Below are 25688 nucleotides of genomic sequence, written 5' to 3'. Positions count from 1 at the left end.
GATGATGATGACTATGAAGCAAATATAGGTGGCACAAAGGAGAAGTCCTATTGCCGTTGGGGGTGACGGTGTGAAGAAATAGCTGACCAATTGCATTAAAAAACAATTTGCTGAAAATGATGAACAAAAATCTAAATGATAAGATTGGTCTTTGCGGTGGGCGGACACATGTGAGGCTGAATGCTGACGTAATCAGCTCTCGGGGCTGCCAACGTTTAACTTCACCACGCAATTTTGTCTCTACAACTGCTAGGTCACTGGTGTTGGCAGAGATGGAAAAAAAAATAAACAGAGAAGTCGACATGAAGTGTTCCTGACAAATCTGATAAGTGACGAAACCGAATTATGGACCCAACGGACACCTTTTGTTGGGCCACTTAGGGTAAGGGCCCAAAATATCGTCTACCATTATTATTTCCCTGTTTATCAGCCTCTTGGTTGGTGAAATCAAGCTTTAAACTGAATATTAGTAGAAACTATCCTTCTTTGGTTTCCATAGGCCAAATTACTTCTAAAGCTATGCTACTTTGAGTTATTTTGGAAAATTTAGAAAGCGTTGACAGGAAATTGTCTGAGAGTGGGTTCCTAATACCGCTTACCCCTGTTCCTGTTATCGCCCAACCACCGAAATTAAGAGCACAGCCCATATTTGTTTAGCTTTTGTAAGTGGTTTTGAACATGGTTCTCGGAAAAAAATTTAAGTTAAAAGTAAGACCAAATCAAATTGTTTGGAATTTATTGGAAAACTATAACGCAATTGTACAATTAGATGGGATTATTTACAGCAGGATTATGTAAAACATATTTGAGAGTTAGTTATTTAGACTGAAAGAACATATCTATTTTTTCCGCTCGTCACTCGCTGCATCACAAAATTTGTGATTCCAGTTGGAACACGAAGAGCACATAAGCCACTGTTCTCCACTAAAATCGTAGGAAAACTTCTTATTACAAAACGCTCAGTGGGCATCTGTAGAAGCATCATCAACATCCAGATCATTATCGTCATCGGTGTCTGTCAGTGAAGGTTCACTAGCAAGCTCACTGTCAGAAGAACTTGAGATGATTGACTTTCTTTCAACTTTCCTCTTGACGGCAGGATTCCTCTTTCGTATTGCTCCACTTTTTGAAGCCTCATTGGACTTGTTTGTGCCTTTAGAAGCATAAAAGGTTTCCAACTTCTTATTATAAGGTCTCCCCACACTTTCTTTTGTGAGATGCTGGTTGAACCTTTGGTACAGCTTTCATGTCTTTGGGCGAGACTAAAGGATGGAGTGACATGGAAGCAGATGAGGAATGAGATTCATTTTTAGCAGCAGACGGAAGTTCTTAGTCAACAACATGTGAAATAGGCCTACTTGCTAGATCAACTGTGGCAGTATTTGCAAGTAATTGAGGCCGACACCGAACTTCAGAAATAGGCTGTAGTCTATTATCGTTTGCTTCATAAATAAAATCAGCTTCAGTAATTACTGATTCGTCGTAAGGATAGATACCAGGGCACGAAAACCATTCAGTGCATTACTCATGGTTGCTGCTCTAATGTATGCTTCGCCCACGAGTTCAGCGACGTCCTATTGAGTCACAATTCTACCCTCATTATTGGAAGTCCACTTCTCAATTTCTTGATTGTAGAAGGTTTTAAATGGCTTCATGAAGGCAACATCCAGTGGCTGCATCATATGCGTGCTATGAGGTGGAAGGCAAACCATTATGATGTGATTTTCTCTGGCAAAGTTTATAACGTCTAGGTTTCTTGTGTGTGAGTAGTGTCCATCTAGGATTAAAACAACTGAGTCTTTTGCAGTAGACTTTACAAAAGAGGTAAAATGCTTCATCCACTTACAAAGCAAATCACACTGAATCCAGCCTGATGGGTGAAATCCTGGAGTAGCTCCAGGAGGGAATCCTTTCATTAGCTTCAGGTCCTGCTTCTTTCTGGGGAACACTATTAGCGGAGGAATATACTGGCTGGCAGCTGACATACAGGTGATGATGGTGTTCAGCTTTCCTCTCTCTGCTGATGACATTTTCTAGACTGCCGATTTTCCTTTTGTGCAAATCACCTTCACATTTTTGTTTTTGACAGTTGTTATTCCAGTTTCGTCAACATTAAATGTTCTAGCATGGTTGAACTTGATTTTATCAAGCTCTGCTCTAAAAATACAAAAAAATGACCACACATTGTCTTGAGTAAAGCCTATGATTCTAGCTCTTGACAGTCATTTTGGCGTTCGCATTGTTAACTGGTAACAATTTCTTTTCATAGACACATTCAACCACTTGCGACCTGCCATGCTTCCTGTTTTTGAAAAGGGATGGGGCAGATTGTTCCTTAAGGCAAGTAGGAATGCCATCAGCTTTACATCATTTCGCGTCAAACTAAAGACTTTTTTTTCCATTTCCGTACAGTACTCAACCAGCTCTTTCACAGCTTCAGGTGTCAACCCAGGTTTCCTTCCAAGTTTCTGTCTTATAACTGCAGCTTCCTGTTCATTCTCCCCTTTGGCACATCTTTTAATGTACTCTCGGATCGGTGATCTCGATACTTCAAACGTCTTTGACTCTCTCAGCGTGACTTTTTTTTTTTTTTTTTTTTTTTTTTTTTTTTTTTTTTTTTTTTTTTTTTTTTTTTTTTTTGCCGCCCAGCATGCAGTCTCAAGATTCGACGTGCTCCAAGTCTGTCACTCAAGAGCGTACCGATCTGAACTGGGGGGAGGTGGGGGGGGGGGGGGGGGGGGGGTGCAGGTCATACTAGTCTCAGAAAACAAATCAAACAGTAAACCAGTGAAAAGCTGGTTATAATAAACATTTTAAATACAAGAATGCACTTGTACAAACATGCACCATTTCTTATTAAATAAAACAGTAAACTATTCAAAACTGCGATATCTTCTGGGGGGGGGGCTGCCCCCCCCCCCTGCCCCTTGCTGGGTACGCCCATGCTGTCACTCCTTCTTTTCCCTTGGCATCTTGTGTATGAGTCCTACAACAACAAAAATGAGTAACTGAATAAAATAAATCATTTTGAAGGAGAAAATAGGTTTGAGATAAGTACGAGATATATCGGTTAACAAATTAAAATAGCTGCTCCCAATGTCGTCCACTGGCGATATTACGATCCAGTTGATGCGCGATATTGCTAACACAGTACAATCAACCAAAACATACACGTTACTGTTTTCCAAAACACCTTTTGTCGCTATTAATAATACGATTTCAATCCTTATTTAACATACTTCCTAGTAGGATAAACGAAATTATTATCAGTAAACCTGGTAGTTCCCTCGTTTTGCTGCAGGCAGTAAAAACGATTGACACAGCCGCAAACACTTCAAATGCTACACTGTTTCCGCTATTACTCTTAGGAAGCTTGCAACTAGTGCCGTCTGTAGCAAAACTGCAGAAGCTCAAGTTTACTACACACTCATAGATGGCACACGGAACAGCTTGAAAATACAAATAGGTGATATTAGGCGCAGGGGCGATATTTGGGACACCTTGGGACACAATGCAGTTGCCATTGTTAGTAAAGTGATTATCTCCAAGTGTGGACGTGCATCGTTTTCAAAAAATGGTTCAAATGGCTCTGAGCACTATGGGACTTAACATCTATGGTCATCAGTCCCATAGAACTTAGAACTACTTAAACCTAACTAACCTAAGGACAGCACACAACACCCAGCCATCACGAGGCAGAGAAAATCCCTGACCCCGCCGGAAATCGAACCCGGAAACCCGGGCGTGGGAAGCGGGAACGCATCGTTTTCCTTTCAGTCCTTGTTCCAACGGGGATAGGCAGGCTGATAGGTTGTTGACGTACAGAATATCTCATAATAAATCGATGCCTAAAACTACAGCTCTAAAACTGACACTATATTTACAATTTGCTGCCGATATCTTTATAGGCCACTACGTCAATCTTTCTTCCGACACGATATCAATATATCGATACTTTTTCGATATACGGCGCCCCCATCGTGATATTCTTTTAACTATCGATATATCGGACTCCTGATATTTATAAAAATATCAACGGTCCTGGTAGAGACAGTAAAGTAAAGGGCCTTTGACTCAGTTTTGTGGGACTCCTGCAGCTGTGCTGCGTATTTGGCTATTGTTACGTTTTATAGTTGCGAACAGCTGTCCGTTTCGCAAAAAGAGAATAAAATTTTGACCAAATGGAGACGGCAACCAGTGTGGATGTCTTTATCTGCGAGTCCCATGTGCCAAACCTTATCGAATGCGGTTTTAGGGCGAGTACGGCTCTCCCGGGCGCAATGTATTTATTCGCAGTATCGCGCAAGCGACCGCGCCCGGCGCACACATTGGTTACGCCCACCACAGCGCCACGAGACAATCTGTTGGCTGGACAACACGAGTATCTCTGTCCGCGCGGCGAAATCGTTGATTAAACTTCAAGATCGATAGTCGGACTGGGCGGTGAATCTGAATCGCTATCAAATACCAACTGCTGAATAATCAATACGCGGGGAGATAGTGATGTTTAACACATCTGGCGTTGAGTTAGGCGATAAATTTGCATTCGTAAGGCAGCTGAGAAACATTACAGTTGGACACTGAAACTAAACACAATGAAGAGAATCTGAACGCGGAACTGGAACGCCGTCTTCGAAAGTATATTCGCATTCAATAAAAATGTATTTGCCTCCTACTCCCCTGTTACCATCAAACAGAAACTGTAAATGTGATGGAAAAAAATGAGAGTCGCTCAACAGAGAATGAAAAGAAAGATTTTAAGAATAATAAGTGGGATAGGAAGTTTAGTAATTAAGTAAGAGAGAAATAAATCCAGTACTTGAAGATGTAATATGCAGTGTAGCTGGGTTTATTGAGGAAGACAAAATTATGGACGATGGACGATGTAATTTACCTGAGTTCCTCATTGTAAGAAGAGACGTAGGCATAATGGAAGATGTGGGTAGATGAAAAGGCACACCATAGACTGTCATTTCACATCATAACACACACGTCCTGGATGTCACACCTAGAGGATGGAGATAGTGACATATGCCACAAGATGTGCTCTGGTGAAGCAGATGAACAAGTTTGTTTCTATACTCTGGCTTCTGCAAAACTCGGCGTATTTCTTTTTCTGTTTTCCCAGAGATGTTTCGGCACCTTTGTGCCATCTTCTGTGGGTCTCGATTTATTTCTGTAAAATGTTCATGGTTGTCTTTTTACTTTAGGCATAAAAACTATTACAGGTATATTTTATTTATTTCGTCCCGATTGTTAACTTGAAACAACATTACTTCTGAAAACTGGAGTTCTACACGTTGGCTAGTTATTTTGCTTTTTATCTTTTGACAGTGTGTCATCTGCGGAGAAGTCACAAGGAATTTGCTTATTTTTTAAAATACTTTCTCAAAAGCAGTATTTATGTATATTTTGTACTTCCATTTTTTCGTTAAGCTGTGAATTTCTACGTGTTTTTTTAGTGTAATTATATACACTGTTTTCTACACCTTTCTATATTTTACCCACCTATTTTCACACGATTTATACACAAAAACGAGATTTGAGAAAACAGTTTTTAGAGCTGAAATAGGAAAATAACCATGAACTTTGTATGATATTTTACAGAAATAAATCGAGACCCACAGAGGATGACACACTGGTGTCGAAGTATGTTTAGGTAAAGAGAAAATAAATACATTGTGTTTCGCAGAAGACGGAGTATAAAAACCCAAATTTTATTCGCAAGCACGTGAAAGTCAACAGGAGCACCCAATCCCAGCAAGACGACAATCGGATAAATAATTGGACTGACTGACTATTTTTAGACATTTCTCTAACTAGTGTAACGTGTAAAACATTTTCAGAAAGCATTCTCACCAATTTTCGGTTCATTCTTCAAAAACCAAGTTTATGAACTGCTCGCCTACCTTTATGGTGGAATGCTATTGTAAATGGCCTAGTTCCTAAAAGGATGGAGCTCAAGAAGCCATTGACGTTAAAAGTGATTACAACTGTGCTTGAAGACTGTGCACATCTCTGTATGAATGACTGTCGGTTGAAGAGAGTATGGAATGTTCTAGGAGCAGGTCCCATATTTCTCGAAGCATAGCCCAAGTGAACATCAATGCCTTACGTCATACGTTGTGTCGGCTTTGTGAATCCTCCATCACACACCCTTCTACCGAAGTATAACGAACACAGACACCAAGGCTCCAGATTCGTGGAAGACGCGTACTGGCAGCTTCTAAAGTAACTGGTAGCTTGTCTCTGGGTACCTGCGAATGAACGTGATCTTTGTTTCTTCAATCGTGCCAGTAATTGGATTAACTCATTATAAAAACAAGAATGCAAATCATATCTTCTACAATGTAACACGAGAAAGAAGTTAAAGTAATTGTTCCAGACGATCATCCTATTGAAATCTAAAAAAATATATACAAAATACAAAGATAGTAAGTGAATGAATACAGAATTTCCCCGCTTTTCGCACCAGGAACGGCATAGTTGTCCGTATTGAAAACAGCCTTTCTGAAAGTCTCTGCTGCCATTTTTTTTAGGGCGACCGCCTCTTCAGCATTTTCCTGGACAGTAATCCAACATCTTACTAGGCCGTCTTTTGTACTGCGTTCTCCCATCCTGGCATAAGAAAACAACTGCTAATTGCTACCTCTGAAAATTGCGGTATCCTAGGCATAAAACCTAGTTCTGAAGTCTTCTTTTCTTCCACGTTACATTCGTGATATTCTTGTTGCTCGATCATTTGTCCAGGTCTATTAGCACCTTGATGGCCAATATTCTGACATTTGTAAATGGTTCAACTACAGCCTTATTCCGTATACCTGTATCTTTGTATTCTTTCTTCCCAATGTTGACTATATGAGATAAATGAGAGTTCTTATTCTTCCCGAAGCCGAGGAAACACTCTTCCTGATTAATTGTCACATTGCCCATTTGCTGTCGTAACTGTTCTGTTTTAAACTCTTTGTGTGTGTGTGTGTGTGTGTGTGTGTGTGTGTGTGTGTGGAGTGTAATACACAAAATTACTGAAAAATGTGATTATTTAAGTCCTGTATTGCGCAGTCGGGTAAACGGTGGTGTGTTTCCTTACATCACAGTGGACTGCTTTCAACATAGCAATAGTATAGCAAAGAATTACTTTATAACTTGACTTTCAGCACCGTGGCCAATATTGACTTTATACAGAAATGATTGCTTTTAGAAACAACTCTAACATACAATTCTAGCATTACGATGCCATTACGGCATTATCGCATTAGAACATGGTGTAGAACAGATCTGAAGATGCTCATTACTGACTGAAACCGGTCATCGTCGAAAGAATTTATATTCGGATCAAAGACTGGAACAAAAAAACATTTGACAGTGCCTAGATCACTGTTTGTATTGGCAACAGTCTCGCAGCTGGTGATGAAACTAAGTAAGTAGCTGTATAGCATGTATCGTCACAGTAAAATATTTCTTTTCCAGAGCGATAAACTTAATTTAAAGGCTGCAAATAGAAGTGAAATTATTTACAGTAAACTATAATATGGCATTCTATTGAATAGCTAAAATTGCACAAACAAATAACAACGAACCGTTTATATGTGTAAACTATCCTGTCAGATCTAGGGATAGTGTTTACATTGTGAACAGATACAGTATTTGTACACTAAATGGAACCAGCATTGAAAATGAGACATTAGCTGCCCAGAATTTGTAAAGTACAAGAATACAATCCAACATGTTTTATTCATCCACAGTTCACACTATGTCCACTCTTGACAAGATACCGAAACTATGCTGTTTATAAAACTCGTAAGACACCCGTAGACCTAACCCAGATTCATATAACATAGATAAATTTAAATTTCACAAGTGTCAGCGTAGTTTAAGCTGCTACATAAAGTCTCACAAAGGGCCTGCGACCATCGTATGAATTGTGAGCGTATCCTTATCTGGCCGCTAATAACAAGGATGCACTTCTTAAAAGTTTATTTACATGTTTCGGCCATGGTTCATTGTCAGAACATCAGAGAAGAACCTGATACAGAATATCATGTGAAAAAATACCTACCGTAACACCATTTCACACGATACTCTGTATTGATTTCTTCTTCGATCTGATGATGAGCCATGCTCGAAACGGGCAAATAAAGAAAATTCTGTGTGCACAGATCCGATCTGTGCAACGTATTTTTCGTGAAAATCTCTGCATAAAATCATGATAAAGGTTTCGTACTAATATATAATTTAATTATCAATATCTTTAGTACAATAGTTACACAGAATAGTCTAATGGTTGCAGAACAGATAAATCACAGGTTTGGACTGCCACTGTCCGATGTGTGCCCGATGAGCCAGCTAGGTAGTCGCATTGCGCCGTTTTTCCATTTCCTTCTCGACGCTGCCGTAACTTTCGCATTGGCTTGCCACTTCTCTTTTTAGGCGTTGTGGATTCCTTTCGACCGGAGCTTTCCCTTGGCCAGCGTTTTCTATCATTCCGAGCGTATGTACTAGACATATGGATCGACATCTTTCATTAGTAGTGCCTCGTAAGCCCTTCACAATAACACCCGAATCAATGTCTTGGCTACACGCGTTTCTACACTACAAGCGATACTCGCGTTCGAAGGGATTCGAGACAGTATAGAGCTTGTTCGAACAATCGCGGCACGAGTTCTAGGGATAAGCAAGAAACTACGAGCTAGCCACAACAATAAGATAGGGCTGCGCATAAATTTCACAATTTCGTGAGACAGTGGAGGAAAAAGCATTAAACTCTACTACTGCACAAACTCCTATTATCAGTTATTATTGATTTTCCATCTTGAACTTACTGCAAGTAAATCAAAGAGAACTACAGCAGACGCCTTTCTCTTTGGTTATAAAGCATCTTCCGTGGTTACTCAGCAGATTGGATACAAATATACATTTTGGTTGTTTTAAATCAAAAACGGCTATTTGTTTGTAAAGTTGCAGTGCAAGTTGCTTACAGCATTAACATATTCTCCAAACCACTGCCTCTTCCCTCCTTGTTAGCAGCGGTTCACGTCGAAACACATTTGCGCTTGGCAGTTTTTGCCAGATTGCATTTGGGTTATTTACACTTCACTTTTGTAAACTGAACTGAAATTATTATATTTCTCACTCTGCACTCTGCGAGAGACGGATGGACCTTGCACTAGGATGTGGGCGCACCGGTAATCGCTGTTGCTGACTCCTGTCCACTGACAGCCGTTAATGTCTTAACCGCCCCCGGGTTAACAGTGCATTTCGCAAGTGTAAAGTATGTCCGCAACTGAAATTTCAGCAAAATACAGGGTGTCTCACTCAAACCTCCCTGACTTCAAAGACCCAGGAAAAAAACCCACAGTAGATACGACTATGAAAAATGCACCACATTGTAGAGCATCTCAAAGAATTTATTTATTTATCATCAATACTCCTCTACATGTGAACCATTTGTAGCACGAAGACTACTGAGTCTATTTTAATTCTTCTTTATAACATCTCCTCTGTTACTGTTGCAATCGCATTAGTGATACGATGTCGCAACGTAGGAATATCGTCCACTTTGGTCGCATACACGCGGTCCTTCACGAATCCCCACATGAAGGAATCAAGCGGCGTAATGTCGGGTGAACGTGTTGGCGAGGCAATGGGTCGTCCGCGTCCGATTCAACGACTGGGAAATTTCCTATGCAGGAACTCGCGAACAGCCGTTGACCAAGGCGGCGGAGTGCCATCTTGTTGAAAAATGATGTTGGGTTGCAAGTATTGTATCTGCGGGGACACAAACTCCTCCAACATGTCCAGATGCACTGACCCATTCACTGTTTGTTCCGCAAAAAAGAACGTTCCAATAATTCTGTCGTGCATTAGCCCGCCCCAGACGTTTAGTTTAGGGCTATCAAGAACATGTTCTATGACAACGTGCGGATTTTGCGAACTCCATATCCGAACATTATGCCTATTAACCCTTCCTGATAGATGAAAGTTCGCCTCATCGGAGAATAAACATCTTTCCAGGAAGCTGGCATCCATATCAACACGCTGCAGCATATCCGCAGCAAATTGTCGGCGTGGTTTGTCGTTCGGCGTCAGATGTTGCAGAATTTGCACTTTTTAAGCACACATACGAAGTAGCTGGTGAACTACACGATGCAGTGTTGATCGAGGTACATCAAGTTGCCTAGATGCTTGACGAATTGACTTACGTGGGCTTCTGAGAAACGTTTGTCTGATGTTCTCCACTGTCTCTTCTGAAACTCCGTAACGTGCACCGCCAGAATGTCTCAGAACACTTCTTGTTGCCAGAAACTTCAAATATCATTCCTTAATTGTTTTCACATCAGGTGAATCACATTCATACACTCTACGATACTGAATTTGCACAGTAATCAGCGATTTTGTTTCTGCAAACCACACTATTGCTTGTGTGCGCTGCTGTGGAGTCGCCATTTTCACTTGGAGAGACCTTGATGCACTCTGGCGACGATAATTGGCACTTCAGACACGGGAATATAAATTCTTTGAGACACTCTACGTGGTGTAATTTTCATTGTCGTATCTACTGTGGTTTCTCTCTCGTGGGTCTTTGAAATCAGAGAGGTTTGAGTGGGACACCCTGTATATACCTAGAACGTTTAAATGTAAAAAATAAAAAAGCGTTTTATGTGTAACAGCTTTTAATAGCTTTTAAATGCTTTTAATAGCACACTTCGCCCCTGATCTGCATGTCCTGTCGCAAATTCCACACACTGTGATTCGTCGAGCACACAACTCACCGCCTAGAGGCCTAGACCATCTAGACTACAGGCTTGCGCGCACACTTGTGACGTCACATACTGATGGCAGGGTCTGTATCGGAACGCTCCTGTTAAGCACTCTGCAGCTATACGAACTTGACGAGTTTTAGAACTGAGACCGCATAGAGATACTCGTGCTTTCCTCTCCTACCTGTCCTTGTAATGAAAGTATGGAAATTTATATCATTGCGTAAAGTAACTGAACAAAACTGCCCTATGTTATTTCAAAATGTAAAATTATTTTGACGATTTGCCTTAAATATGCGTTTCTAGGCTTGAATATAAACTATAATTTTAAATTCTGTCTTTTACCTCAGGAGCTACGCTTTCTCGCAGTAAAAAATCGTCAGTATGCAACAACTAGCAGACGTTTCCGGTTTTAAATAAAGCAGCTGGAGCTCCAACAGAATTTAAGAATTTGTTGCCCTGGTTATTTTCGTAAATTTTTCTCTCCACTTCAAAATTTGCTGATCTCACACGAAACTCAAATCATTCGACGAAATGGAGCACCTCCTGACAATGTTCAATAAATCAAAAAACTCGAAAAATATTTTATTTCCCTGTTTCAGCAGAACTTTAGAACTTTAAACATGAAAAGATTGTTTCGCCTATATCCTTGATTGAAATTCGTGTCACAGAGTGCTGTTAATTTAATTATAATGCACTTACCTCAAAATTCTGCTTTCTATACTGCTTAATCTGTCGAACACTGAATCAATGAAAGCAGTTTTCTAAGGTAGTCTACTCAAATGGAAAACTGAACAAAATAATTCTGTAGCTCTTCCAAATAAAAGTACTGGAAACTAAATAGTCTGGTAGGAATGATAAGGAATACTAAATATTTTCGAGTCACACTAATTAATATAACTATTCTGTGTGACAATAGTGGCAAATATGAGAGACATTTCCTAGCCAGCTTTGTATTAACCTCGCAGCAATGGTACAGAATTAAGAAGCAAATGATACTGGTACATGATACGTAACTGTTTTTAAAAACAATTGGTAAATGTGGGGCAATGGAAACAAATAACACGCAACAAATTTTTTGTCATTTACTTACCCTTGAATGATGTGTAGACACAAATTCCTGTCTGGAATAGCTGCAATCCAGCGATTTCTCAACTTCGCACATTTGGGAAATCGAAACATGTGCACTTTCATGCCTTTTTGGGATTTATAATTTCCCTGGCAAAAGGGAACGCAGCACTTGTATCCCATACTTCGAAGAACTGTAGGCGAATACTGTATGAAATACAGGGTGTTACAAAAAGGTAAGGCCAAACTTTCAGAAAACATTCCTCACACACAAAGAAAGGAAATATGTTATAAGGACATGTGTCCGGTAACGCTTACTTTCCATGTTAGAGCTCATTTTATTACTTCTCTTCAAATCACATTAATCATGAAATGGAAACACACAGCAACAGAACGTACCAGCGTGACTTGAAACACTTTGTTACAGGAAATGTTCAAAATGTCCTCCGTTAGCGAGGATACATGCATCCACCCTCCGTCGCATGGAATCCCTGATGCGCTGATGCAGCCCTGGAGAATGGCGCATTGTATCAAAGCCGTCCACAATACGAGCACGAAGAGTCTCTACATTTGGTACCAGGGTTGCGTAGGCAAGAACTTTCAAACGCCCCCATAAATGAAAATCAAGAGGGTTGAGGTCAAGAGATCGTGGAGGCCATGGAATTGGTCCGCCTCTACCAATCCATCGGTCACCGAATCTGTTGTTGAAAGGCGTATGAACACTTCGACTGAAATGTGCAGGAGTTCCATCGTGCATGAACCACATGTTGTGTCGTACTTGTAAAGGCACATGTTCTAGCAGCACAGGTAGAGTATCCCGTATGAAATCATGATAACGTGCTCCATTGAGCGTAGGTGGAAGAACATGGGGCCCAATCAAGACATCACCAACAATGCCTGCCCAAACGTTCACAGAAAATCTGTGTTGATAACGTGATTGCACAATTGCGTGCGGATTCTCGTGAGTCCACAGATGTTGATTTTGTGAAAATTTACAATTTGATCGAGGAAGTACAGTACATACTGACGAAACTAAAATGAGCTCTGACATGGAAATTAAGCGTTTCCGGACACATGTCCACGTAACATATTTTCTTTATTTGTGTGTGAGGAATGTTTCCTAAAAGTTTGGTCGTAGCTTTTTGTAACACCCTCTATATGTCACTTTCACGTGTTACACACTTTCAACACAACATACACGCCAACAGGACTGCAGACTGAAGATAAGATGGCCAACAGTTTGTGACGTCGCGTCCCAATATGGCCGCTGTGAGTAGGCCCTGTATCTGGAAGGCTTTGCCTAGACCTAGAGGTCCTGCCGGTGCACGCAGGGAGCGCAGCGTGACGTCACGGGCAGCTGTCATCGCAGCGCAGCCAGCGAGCGGCCAGGTGGCCAGTCCGCTGGGGCTGCCCCTCCTAACCGTCGCGCCGCAGCCGCTGGCCTTCCTTCAAAAGCGGCCGCCCGTTGGCGCTGTAGCCAGTCAGCGCGCAGCTGCCGCCACGAGGGGGGGACACTGTGCCGGTGCGTGTGCCAGTGCGTTAGCGCGTGCCTGCGTCTGCGTGCGCCCGCGTGTTGGCGCCTCCAGCCCCGCTACAACGGTCTGCAGCTGACTGACAGCACCCGCCAAACGCCCGCTGGAATCCGCGCCCGCCACAGCCAGTACCGCTTCAACCGTGCCACCTGTGGAAAAACGCAGCTGTCAAAGAGACGCACCTGCTATTCCTCGACGAGTGTTTTCTCTGCTCCTCGCAAGTGCCGTTAGTTACCACACGCAGTATCCGAGCGCGCTGTGCAACGTCCTTTCCCTACTGGTCCGCGCGGATTTGACGTCACTAAAACACAGTGAAGTGTAGACTCTCCAGGAATTCTCCCAGAAGAAGATATAGTCGAAGACCAGGTGAAAGGATTGCAACGGTTCCAGTAAGTTCCGGAGCGTGGGCGCGCGCGTAACGTCATTATTGCCGCGTCAAGGACGTTCCAGTGTGCGGATCTTGGATAGCGTCCAGCGACCGTTGCTGGACCAGCTCCGCGCAGCGTCTGGCCGCTCGACTACGTATTTTGCAAAAACCAGAACTGCCGCGAGCCATGGCGCTGCTGTGTTTCCAGCGTGCGGGGACGGTAATTGCAGTCTCTGCCGAGCGGAGGCCAGCCGTTTGATATTGTGTCGCGTGTGTTATTGTTCCTCGCTCTCTACTGTTAGCTCTCGCCCCGAGGCATTGTGCTGCAGCGTTTAGTCGTGACACGAGCCACGAGAAACTACGACAGCGCACAATAATTGTGGTGGTGTTTCGTCTCGCAGGAGGCGGTATCTTTTCAAAACAGTCTCCAAAAGTCAGTCAAGATTTCGTCCGCCATTCGTTCCCGCCTGACAGGTAAGAAATTTACTTTCCTGCTGAATGCATTTACGTTGTCGTTACCTACCGCTCTGACCGCACACACACACACACACACACACACGTGCGAACAGGCGAAGCATCTTAACTGTTTCGCATGTGCGTATGCCGCCAACGGTTGCTTGGCAAAGGCTATGTGCCATGCAAATCCTTTCTACCTATTCTGAGAGTGAGCGTATTGAGAAAAGTTCCACAGGGCGTTATGACCGTTCGACTTGACTGCTACACATGAGTAGAAAAGTGGAGTTTGGCTGTCTAGTTACTGTTTGCGAAGTCTGTAAATGTTAGCCCATATAGTGTCCGTGAGCCATTTGTGGACGTTTATGAAGCATTTTTTTTTTTTTTTTGCCTAATGAATTGATGATGATGTCATATGAAGCAGTTTTCGTATATGGTTTGATAGATTCCCTCTCGTATCTTGAGAGTTAACATTAATCTTTTCTTAAGGGCTGAATATCCAAGCAAGGACATCTGCTGTAAGATTCTTGTATATCATTCAGTAACGCAAAAAGTGTCCCATATCTTCAGCAAAGGTATAAAACTTTTTAGAAATAAGTCGTGTTGCATCTACTTCCGAGGAGTGAATGTAGCGTAAAGATGTAGAATTGTGGAGGCACCTTGCGTGACATTTTTGCCTACACATTTAGCTCTTCACTTTACATGGTGGACGAGCGGTGTGTTGACTGCTCTGGGTAAATGATGGTTTGAAGAGGAACACAGAGGTATACTTTTGCCATGCTAATAAAAAGACATGCAAAACAATTATTACATCATGACGTATATAGGGATCAGAGAAACGTAACCAAGGTACACAGGAAATATAGAGCATTTGTGTGACAAATATGCAGCACTTTCTGTTCAGCTAATGGTGCTGCACTAAACCGGCATCTGGCATTGGCTGTTTGTTATTACCAAGTCAGTCGTATGATTACAAAAGTAACAATTATTAGAGTTACAGGAAATCTATTTTGCCTCTCCTTTACCGGGAGGAATCGGATCGAGTGTAATAGAGTCTTTTCTATTATTTACGTAAGATAGGTCAGAATGTGGAACCCTGATCCATCCATTTTCGCACAGCTTCCGCCTTGTATCTTGGAGGTTTGCAAGAGGAGTCTAGAAACGGCCTGTATACATGAACACCGTTCGGTACAAATCTCTGCTTGGCGAAATCTCTGATTATTTGGAAGAGGCAACTTTACCTCGTGGTGGCCGTTTGAAATAAAAAATGACAAAGGTGGTGATGTAGTGAGAGTAAAATACTTGTTGAACAAAATAGTATTAGAATGTGTTTTCGTTACTAAATGATTGTGCGCCAATTGTTCCAGTAAATCTATTTTTTTCATCCTCTTGTATGCTCTGAGCAGGAAACCCGTCCTTTTTGGATCCTCACAGCAGACAGTGTGTAATGTTGGAGAGGCTCAAAAAAAATGGCGCTGAGCACTATGGGACTTAACTTCTGAGCTCATCAATCCCCCGGGACTTAGAACTACTTAAACCTAACTAACCTAAGGACATCACACACATTCATGCCCTTGGCAGGATTCGAACCTGCGACCGCAGCCGTCGCTGTAGCGCCTAGAACTGCTCGGCCACTCCAGCCGGCTGTGGGAGAGGTATCAGACAAGAGTAGAATTAGGGAAATAAAAAGTGCTTGCAGAGTACAGACGTAATAGTAGATCCAAATGCGACTACACTGAGGAACTAATTGTCACTAATTTGAAGCAGTAAAGGAATAACAAGATTAAGCTAAAATAGGGCGTGACGAAGCGGATTTGACACTTGAGTTCATCAAGATTAAGTTGAATCCTCATAGGGCTGTAATTTTTGTAGAATAGTACCACAGTTATTTGATGGTACGTTTGAGGCGTGCATGATAAACGCTCATAATACTTCAGTTTCATGGTCCACTTCCAGGGCTCTTATTATGGTCTCGGTTCTATTTGCAACGTGCGAACATTCCACGTCATATGTCGCAAATGTACCAGTCACTCAGATTTGTGTTCTTCCGTATTGTGGATAATAATGACAGAGAAATTAGGCTTCTTATTGCACCCCAAGCTCAGACATCCCCTTCGTATATTATTTTCACGTCAGAATATATCCGGATTTTGGCAGTATTTCTTGTATTTAATCGTTTCAGCATCACAGTCCACAACTGTTGAGGGCTCTCCTACTATACGACTGACGTGGTAGTAATAAATAGCCAATGCCAGAGGCCGGTTTAGTACAGCACCATTAGCTGAAGAGAAAGTGCTACATATATGTCACACAAATGCTCTATATTTCCTGTGTACCTTGGTAATGGACATTGTTACGTTTCTCTGATCATTATATACTTCATGATGTAATAACTGTTTTGCATGTATTAGATTTTTCCATACTTTCAGTTTTCAAAAATCGGGCAAAACTGACCGTCCGACGTTAAGCAGTTGAAGCGCTGTAAGTAAAAGGAATGGCGATTTGACTACAGTGAAGAGCCGTGTCGCCGTGCGTGTCAGGCCGGCCGCCAGTTCCACCCCTGCCTACGCATCCACTCTCGAGTGTGGAGTGCGTGAGTCACGGTGGAGCGCCGTTGAAGCTGCCTTGCTGTTGTCATAGGGAAGGGGGCAGCGACGCACAGTGTGGGACGCAATCTGCTCTCGCGCGCATCACCAGACGCGTTCGCCCGGTGGCTGGAAGGCGCGCAGATTCCGGTAGCCCGGCGCTGACGTCACCTGAGGTCACTCCGCTCGCTTCAGCCGGCAGCGGCCGACTGGCAAGTGGTGCTGCGACAGCAGCGCTCACCGCGGACGCCACAGGAACTAGGCTGCCCGCCGACACACACTTGTCGCTGGGTTTTTTCTGTCCGTACGCTTGTGTGTATCCGTGGTCCGTTTCCGGATCGCTGCAGCCTCTGTAACTCTGAGAAAGGCACAGGCGCCGCTCTGTTGTACAAGTAACTGTTTATTATACAGGGTATATCATAGTTACGTTAACTGTCACGTGTGAAAATGTACGTTAGTTTGTCGGTGTGGTCTTTGATTACTGATCTGATGCAGCTTTTCACACTGTTCTTGATCTCTGCATAACTAATACAACCTACATTAATTTGAACTTGCATATTGTATTCACATCTTTGCCTCCTCTACTTCCTTCCATCAACAATCTGACAAGTCCTTGATGCCTCGGGAGGTGCCCTATCAGCCGATCCCTTCTTTTTATTTCAGCTGTGCCATAAATATTTTACCGCTATTCGCTTTACTGTCTCCTCATTACTTATTCAGTCTACTGCACACATCTAATTTTCAACATTCATTTGTAGCGCCACATTTCAGATGCTTCTCTCTTGTTCTCGTGTGCGCTGTTTATTTCCACTTTTCAGTTCCGTGCAAGACAAATCTCCAGACAAATCACAAATGACTTCTGAACATGTAAAATGACATTAGGCGTTAACAAATTCCTGTTTTTCAGAAACGCGTTTCTCGCTGTTGCCGGACTACATTTTATAGCCTCTCTACTTCGCCATCATTTTGCTGTTCAAATAGCAAAACTCATCCGCAACCTTAAGCGTGTCGTTCCTAGTCTAATTCCGTCAGCATCACCTAAGTTAATTCTACTGAATTCCTCGTTTTGCTTTTGTTGATATTCATTGTGTATCCTCCTTTCAAGGCACTGTCCATTCTGTTCAACTGCTTTACCAAGTCCTTTTGCTGTCTCTAACAGAATTACAATGTTATCGGCAAACTTCAAAGTTTTTATTTTTTTCTCCCTACTCTTCTTTTTCTCCTATTCGCTTTACTAATTCCTTATTAGTTATTGTTCTTCCTACTCTAATTTTTCCTCGATTTTCCTTTACTGCTTGCTCAAGTACAGCTGAAATAACATCGGCTATAGCCTATAATCCTGTCTTACTCCCATGTCAACCATTGTTTCCTTTCACGCTCCTCGACTCTTATAACTGCCGTCTGGTTCCTGTTCAAGCTGTAATTAGCCTTCTGTTCCTTGTATTTCAAAAAGAGTATTCCAGTCGACGTTGACAAAGCCTTTCTCTCAGTCTACAAATGCTACAAGTGTTGGTTTGTCTTTCATTTACCTATCACCTAAGAGATGTCGTTGGGTTAGTATTGTCTCGCATGTTCCAGCATTTCTCTGAAATCTAAACTGATCGTCCCCAAGGTCGGCTTCTGCCAGATTTTGAATTCTTCTGTAAAGAATTCGTGTTAGTATTTTGCAACATTGACTTATTAATCTGAGAGTTCGGTAATATACGCACCTGCTTTCTTTGGAACCTGCAGATGGAACGATTTTGTCAAGGCTGGCTCTCTCAAGGCAATCAGAAGATCTGTCAGAATTCGTCAACTCCGGGGCCTTGTTTCGACGTAGGTCTTTCATTGCTCTGCCAAATTCTTCACTCTGTATCATATATTCCATCTCACTTTCATCTACATCCTTTTCTATATCCATAATATTGCTGTCGAGTACATCTCCCTTATAAAGATTGGTCCATTGATAGTGACTGGGCCAAATATCTCACGAAATAAGCATCAAACGAAGAAACTACAAAGAATGAAATTCGACCAGCTTTAAGTGCGACACCAGATGGCGCTATAGTAGGCCCGCTAGATGGCGCTGCCATAGGTCAAATGGATATCAACTGCGTTTTTTTAAATAGGAACCCCCAGTTTTTATTACATATTCGTGTAGTACGTAAAGAAATATGAATGTTTTGGTTGGACCACTTTTTTCGCTTTGTGATAGATGGCGTTGTAATAGTCACAAACACTTCATGATACATTACCCGTGTCAAAATGGAACATTTACAAATTGCGGAAAAGGTCGACATCGTGTTGATGTATAGCTATTGTGATCAAAATGCCCAACAGGCGTGTGCTGCTCGGTATCCTGGACAATATCATCCGAGTGTCCGGATCGTTCGCCGGATAGTTACGTTATTTAAGGAAACACCAAGTGTTCAGCCACATGTGAAACGTCAACCACGACTTGCAACAAATGATGATGCCCGAGTAGGTGTTTTAGCTACTGTCGCGCCTAATCCGTATATAAGTAGCAGACAAATTGCGTGAGAAGCGGAAATCTCAAAAACGTCGCTGTTGGGAATGCTACATCAACATCGATTGCACCCGTACCATATTTCTATGCACCAGGAATTGCATGGCGACGACTTTGAACGTGGTGTACAGTTCTGCCACTGGGTAGAAGAGAAATTACGCGACGATGACAGATTTTTGCACGCTTTCTATTTAGCGACGAAGCGTCATTCACCAACAGCGGTAACGGAAACCGGCATAATATGCACTATTGGACAACGGAAAATTCACGATGGCTGCGACGTGTGGAACATCAGCGACCTTGGCGGGTTAATGTACGGTGCGGCATTATGGGAGGAAGGATAATTGGCCCCCATGTTACCGATGGCAAACTAAACTCTGCAGGGTATGCTTATTGCCTACGTAATGTTCTACCGATGTTACTACAAGATGTTTCACTGCATTACAGAATGGCAACGTACTTCCAACATGATGGATGTCCGGCACATAGCTCGCGTGCGGATGAAGCGGTAATGAATAGCATATCTCATGACAGGTGGATTGGTCGTCGAAGCGCCATACCATGGCCCGCACGTTCACCACATCTGCCGTCCCGGATTTCTTTCTGTGCGGAAAGTTGTAGGATATTTTCCATCGTGATCCACCGACAACGCCTGACAACATGTGTCAGCGCATTGTCAATGAATGTGCGAACATTACGGAAGGCGAATTACTCGCTGTTGAGAGGAATGTCGTTACACGTATTCCAAAATGCATTGAGGTTGACGGACATCATTTTGAGCATTTATTGCATTAATGTGGTATTTACAGGTAATCACCTGTAACAGCAGCCGTTCTCAGAAATGATAATTTCACAAAGGTACATGTATCACATTGGAAAAATCGAAATAAAATGCTCAAACGTACCTACGTTCTGTATTATAATTTAAAAAACCTACCTGTTACCAACTGTTCGTCTAAAATTGGGAGCGATATGTTTGTGACTATTACAGCGCTATCTATCACAAAGCGAAAAAAGTGGTCCAACTTAAACATTCATATTTCTTTACGTACTAAACGAATATGTAATAAAAAATGGGGGTTCGTATTTAAAATAAACGCAGTTGATATCCGTTTGACAAAGGGCAGCACCATCTGGCGGGACAACCATAACGCCACCTGGTTTCCCCCTTCAAGCTAGACAAGTTTCGTTCTTTGTAGTTTTTTCGTTTGATGCTCATTTCGTGAGATATTTGGCTCGGTCACGATGAATGGACCACCCTGTATATACTCTCTATACAGTCTTTCCATCTTTCATATTTCCCTTCGTTGCTTGATTGGTTTTACATCTGAGCTCTTGATACTCACACAGCTGCTTAGTTTTTTCCAAACGTCTCTCTGATTTTCCTGTAGGTGGTATCTATTTTTCCCTTAGTGATGTATGCTTCTAAACCCTTACATTTGTCGTCTATCCATTCCTGCTCAACCTGTTTGCACTTCCTGTCAATTTGGTTTTTTTTAGACGTTGTATTCCTTTTCATTTGCTTTATGTGCTGCGTCTTTAAATATTTTTTTCTTTTCATCAATTAAATTTAATATGTCCTGTGATATCCAAGGATTTCTACTACGCCTTTTCTTTTTACCTATTTGATCCTCTCCTGTTTTCACTACTTCATCTCTCAAAACTACTTGCAATATAAAGTTCATAAGCAACAGTACAAGGATAGTTTGAACAATTCTGGAAACGAAGCTAAAAGATATGCCTTACTTCAGTGGATCATTTTTATTTTTAAATGTATTCTCTCTGTAGAGTGACGTATTTCGGCCAGTTATGTTTCAATGCCTTGATCCCATCACGAAAATTCAACTTCGGCTGCCACTTCTTAAATTGAAGAGAATGTCCGTCCACCGAGGAAAATTTTGAGCCTGAGGAAAAGATTGGAGCTAGTAGAGCCAAACCACACATGTTTCACCACCTGTGAAGATGTTCGACAAAAAATTGTCGCACTCAGCTTCGTAACGCGCAAGCAGTCCTGCGTAGATGGTCTTTCGTTGGTCTTTAAAGTCTCGTGTTTGGGCAACCGCGCTGGCACACTCCGTACTTACAGTACCCCAACTGGTGGGCCAGTGTTCCAGCACTACTGACAGAGACACGGTCTTTCGTTGGTCTTTAAAGTCTCGTGTTTGGGCAACCGCGCTGGCACACTCCGTACTTACAGTACCCCAACTGGTGGGCCAGCGTTCCAGCACTACTGACAGAGACGCTGAATTGTGCAGCTAGGTCCTTGCTTACGAACCCCTGAATCACCTCGAATGAGAGAGCGCGCACGTCTAACATTGCAGGAGTCACAGCTGTGTGCGACCGGCCTCTAGAACGGACGGGTATGTACGACCTTGTTGTGGTAATGGCAGACGCATCATCCACCTGCTCAACGTGCTTTTGTTCACTGTAAGGTCTCTGTAGACATTCTGCAAGCGCTTATGAAGATCTGTGATTCTCTAGTTTTCCTCCAAAAGAAACTCAATGGCAGCTCTCTGCTTGGAACGAACCTCCGTTACAGATGCCAATTTGAAGGATACGATAGCGCCGCCACTTATCGGGGCTTGTAGGGGCTGAAGCGGGAGTACTGCACGATGTCCCACAACACATTCCAAATTGTTCAACCTAAATTGGCGTAGAAAACAACATATGTGTCGTTACTTATTGAATTCCCCGTGTTTTTTTAATTTGATATATCAGATAATTCGTAGCCTATGAGAAACCTCCACACCGGAAGCCGGTCGCCTACCGCCTGTTGCCGCTTCCCCGCTGCTCCGCTCTTCGGAATGTTGCAGAGGATTTTTTCCAACAGAATTTACTGAATAAGTGTCTCTCGGTGTACATGCCGCGTCAATTCAGGATAAAACTCCAAGCTTTCGACCACTACCTCCATGGCCGTCGTCAGGGCTAAAACTGACTGTCGTAAACTAGCGAGGCTCACGGCTTCTGATTGGTTGGAATACGTCATAGCCACAGCGATATGGCGCGGCATATACACCGAGACAGTCTTATTCAAGAAATACGTCGCGAAAGACTTCGTAGCCAACAGAATTTACTGTCTAATTTGCGCACCGCGATTGAAAGACACGTACGTACATGGTCCGATAGTATCGTCGCATATTGCTGATATGTAGAGCGAGGAAAGACTGAGAAACATTTAGACTCTAGGAAATAGAAGCGAGAGCGAGAAGCAACGCGTTTTGCTCAGACTTCCTCCATTTTTAATATCTTTTGTTACTTCGTCACAGTTGCGACACTCGCTTCTTGGTACTGCAAGAAGAGGCCAGTATCTCACAAACAGGAAACCACATTAAAGAAGATTAAGGTTTTGCTGTCCGTCGACGGCAACACCATTGAAACAGGAGTTCGGATTGGGGAAGGATGTGAGGAAGTCGTTCATTCTCTATAAAAGGGAATATACCGGCATTCTTCTTTTAATGGTTTGGGGATAGCACTGGAAACCTTAACCTGGATGGGATGACGGGGATTTGAAACGCCTTCCTCCCGAATATGAGTCCAGTGTTTTCCTGCTGCGACGCCTCGATCGTCGGATTATTTCGAAGGCTGCAGAATACGGCAAGAAAGGAAGAATGAATTGATTGTTGGTGTTAATAACGATCATCCTCCTTTACCTGCTCTGCATTACTGCAGATGACGTGTCACTGAGCACATTTGTTCTGTGCATGCAGTACACGTGAGGCGCCTAGTTGTTTCCACTGCACTGTGTGGAATACGAAGGTTCTGTTATTGTTCACTAACCTGCTGTGTTCAAGTTGATGTCCCCAGAACAGAAAACAACACTCAGGTCGTAGGTTCTCTATCTTGAGGCTGAAACTGTCTTTTAGCGAGGTTTTGTTCTGAAATAATGTATCACTTCTTTGGGATGTCACTCGCGTATATAGCCACACGAGAGGACTACATGATCTTAATACAACACCTTTTCAAACACATGCTGCCACAGACAATAGGACTGTACATCTCTACTGCCTAATCCATAGTGACGGACAGCCCGAAACACTTCGCGCGCCATACCAGAGAAGGCGTAACCCGAACGCTTCCGAAGTGCTTCGTCTGCAATTTCATCAGTCTTTTGATTTTTATTTAAATTGTTTTTAATAATTCTAAAATGACTGATTGATAGCTGTTGAGAGAGATTTATATTAAAAAGTGAAGTCATTCCGATTAGTAGTTTAACTAATAGTAGTAACTATACTTTGACGTTTTGGCGCCCTTGCTCCGAACACAGCAGCCAATCACAGAGCAGTAACATTATGCAGGCGGTCTTTCTCACGGGAATGGTACCGAATCTAACATCTGTCACAGGTACTTCACACCACATTTCGCCATCTATATACTTCTTGCATCTCCAGTGGTCTGGGAACAGCTTCTTGGAGCCTAATATGATGGCTGACTAAGCCAGAAATATTACAAGAACACCGCCAAATGCTCACCAACAGGAAGTCGCCTTTCGCTTTCTCGGTCCGCTTGTGTTATAGCCGCTCTCCCACGCCATCGTAGCGCGAAGGCCTCAAGAAAGACAATACTGGTAAATTAAAGAGGAGGGTCAGTCAGGCGTCAAGGATACCTCTGCTCGCGCTTTTGTCATTCGTCGCTCCACGTAATTATACATTCGAAAGCATGGTTAAAACGAGGCCCTTGGTTGCTGTGGCTTTGGAAGGACATGTAGCTGCTGTGTGCTTGAAGACGTCCAGAGAAAATTTAGATAAATATTTGAATAACGTTATCCCAATATTTACAGTGGTTGGACAAGAATGTGGAACTTCGCGGGAAATGCATGCTTGAACATAAATGCAGATGCTAGCCAAATGTGCAGATTGCGCTGCTTTATTTGACCACGAACGGCACCTGTACAATATTCTCAATACACTGCAAGTGTTGGTTGGTTTGGAGACTAAATGGACTAAACTACAGGGTCATGAGTCCCTTGCAAGTGTCTTCATGGTCCGAACAATGTTCTGCGTAGTTCTGAGTGCATTTCATCGCAGCCAAGTGAATTCGAACGTGGGCAAATTGTTGGTGCTTCCGTAACCAAGGTAGTCAAAGTGTTAGGTGTTTCAAGAGGCACCTTATCGAAGATTCATACCGCACAGAGAGGAAGCACGAAAACACATCTCCTCTAAGTCACAACTCGGACAAAAGTGTGAGTTGCGCGATAATGACAGACGGTCATTGAAGAGGATTGTGAAGAAAAATAAGAGAACGACAGTTGCGGAAGTCACTGCACGCGCGAATCCTGTCAGCACCAAATCAGCATGAAGGGAGTTCCATAAGCAAGGAATTGCAAGGCGATCTGGGAACACTCAACAGCGATGCAGATGCGCCAACAGGGAAACGTCGTGCCGAAGCCATAAAACCAGGACTGTGGAACAGTGGAATAATGTCGTTGGGTTGGATCAGTCTTGTTGCACACTGTTACCAACTTCTGCCGGAGTTTACTTCCTAAGAGTAAGACATACGGGGGTTCGGTGATGTTTATTTATTTATTTTATTTAAATGTCGAGTTCCGTAGGACCAAAGTGAGGAGCAAATCTCCAAGGCCATGGCACGTGTCAGTACATGAACTTACAACATAAAAAGTAATAACAGATAAAAGTAAATGTTCATGAACCTGATAGAAAATCAGTCCATAAGTTCAAGCAAACGCTATCAGCAATCAATGAGAATCATCTTAATTTTTCACGGAACTCCTCGACAGAATAGAAGGAGTGACCCATGAGGAAACTCTTCAGTTTCAATTTGAAAGCACGTGGATTACTGCTAAGATTGTTGAATTCGAGTGGCAGCTTATTGAAAATGGATGCAGCAGTATACTGCACACCTTTTTGCATAAGAGTTAAGGAAGTCCGATCCAAATGGAGGTCTGATTTCTGCCAAGTATTAACCGAGTGAAAGCTGCTTATTGTTGGAAATAAACTAATATTGGTAACAAGAAACGACATTAAGGAATGTACGTATTGAGAGGCCAATGTCCAAATACCCAGACTCGTGAAAAGAGGTCGACAAGATGTTCGTGAACTCACACCATTATAGCCCGAACCGTCCGTTTCTGAGCCAAAAATATCCCTGTAGAATGTGAAGAGTTACCCCAAGACATAACACCATACGACATAAGTGAATGAAAATAAGCAAAGTAGACTAATTTACGTGTCGAAATATCACTCACATTCGATACCGTTCGAATAGTGAAAATGGCAGTATTAAGTCTTTGAACAAGACTCTGGACGTGGGCTTTCCACGACAGCTTACTATCTATCTGAAAACCTAGGAATTTGAACCGTTCAGTTTTACTGATCATATGCCCGTTCTGTGAGATTGAAACGTCAGGTTTTGTTGAATTGTTTGTTAGGAACTGTAAAAACTGAGTCTTACTGTGATTTA

At 42.5% G+C, this 25688-nt stretch overlaps 1 protein-coding gene across 2 annotated transcripts in view; it reads left to right on the top strand.

Annotated features, from left to right (window-relative positions):
• LOC126281178 (tumor necrosis factor alpha-induced protein 8-like protein) overlaps positions 1 to 25688 on the top strand; it is an 860942-nt gene that overhangs the window by 626604 nt on the left and 208650 nt on the right. The window contains exon 1 of one of the 2 annotated variants that reach the window (XM_049979870.1): positions 13298 to 14201. The exons of the other annotated variant lie outside the window; for it this stretch is intronic. The gene's annotated coding sequence lies outside the window, so the exon portion shown is untranslated. Of the gene's footprint in view, positions 1 to 13297; positions 14202 to 25688 lie in introns of those variants that run through there. 2 annotated transcript variants of the gene reach the window in all.

This window comes from Schistocerca gregaria, chromosome 7, assembly GCF_023897955.1.
Source record: "Schistocerca gregaria isolate iqSchGreg1 chromosome 7, iqSchGreg1.2, whole genome shotgun sequence".
NCBI lineage: Eukaryota > Metazoa > Arthropoda > Insecta > Orthoptera > Acrididae > Schistocerca > Schistocerca gregaria.
The sequence above is the reverse complement of the archived record's forward strand: the minus strand, read 5'-3'. Positions and strand labels throughout refer to the sequence as shown.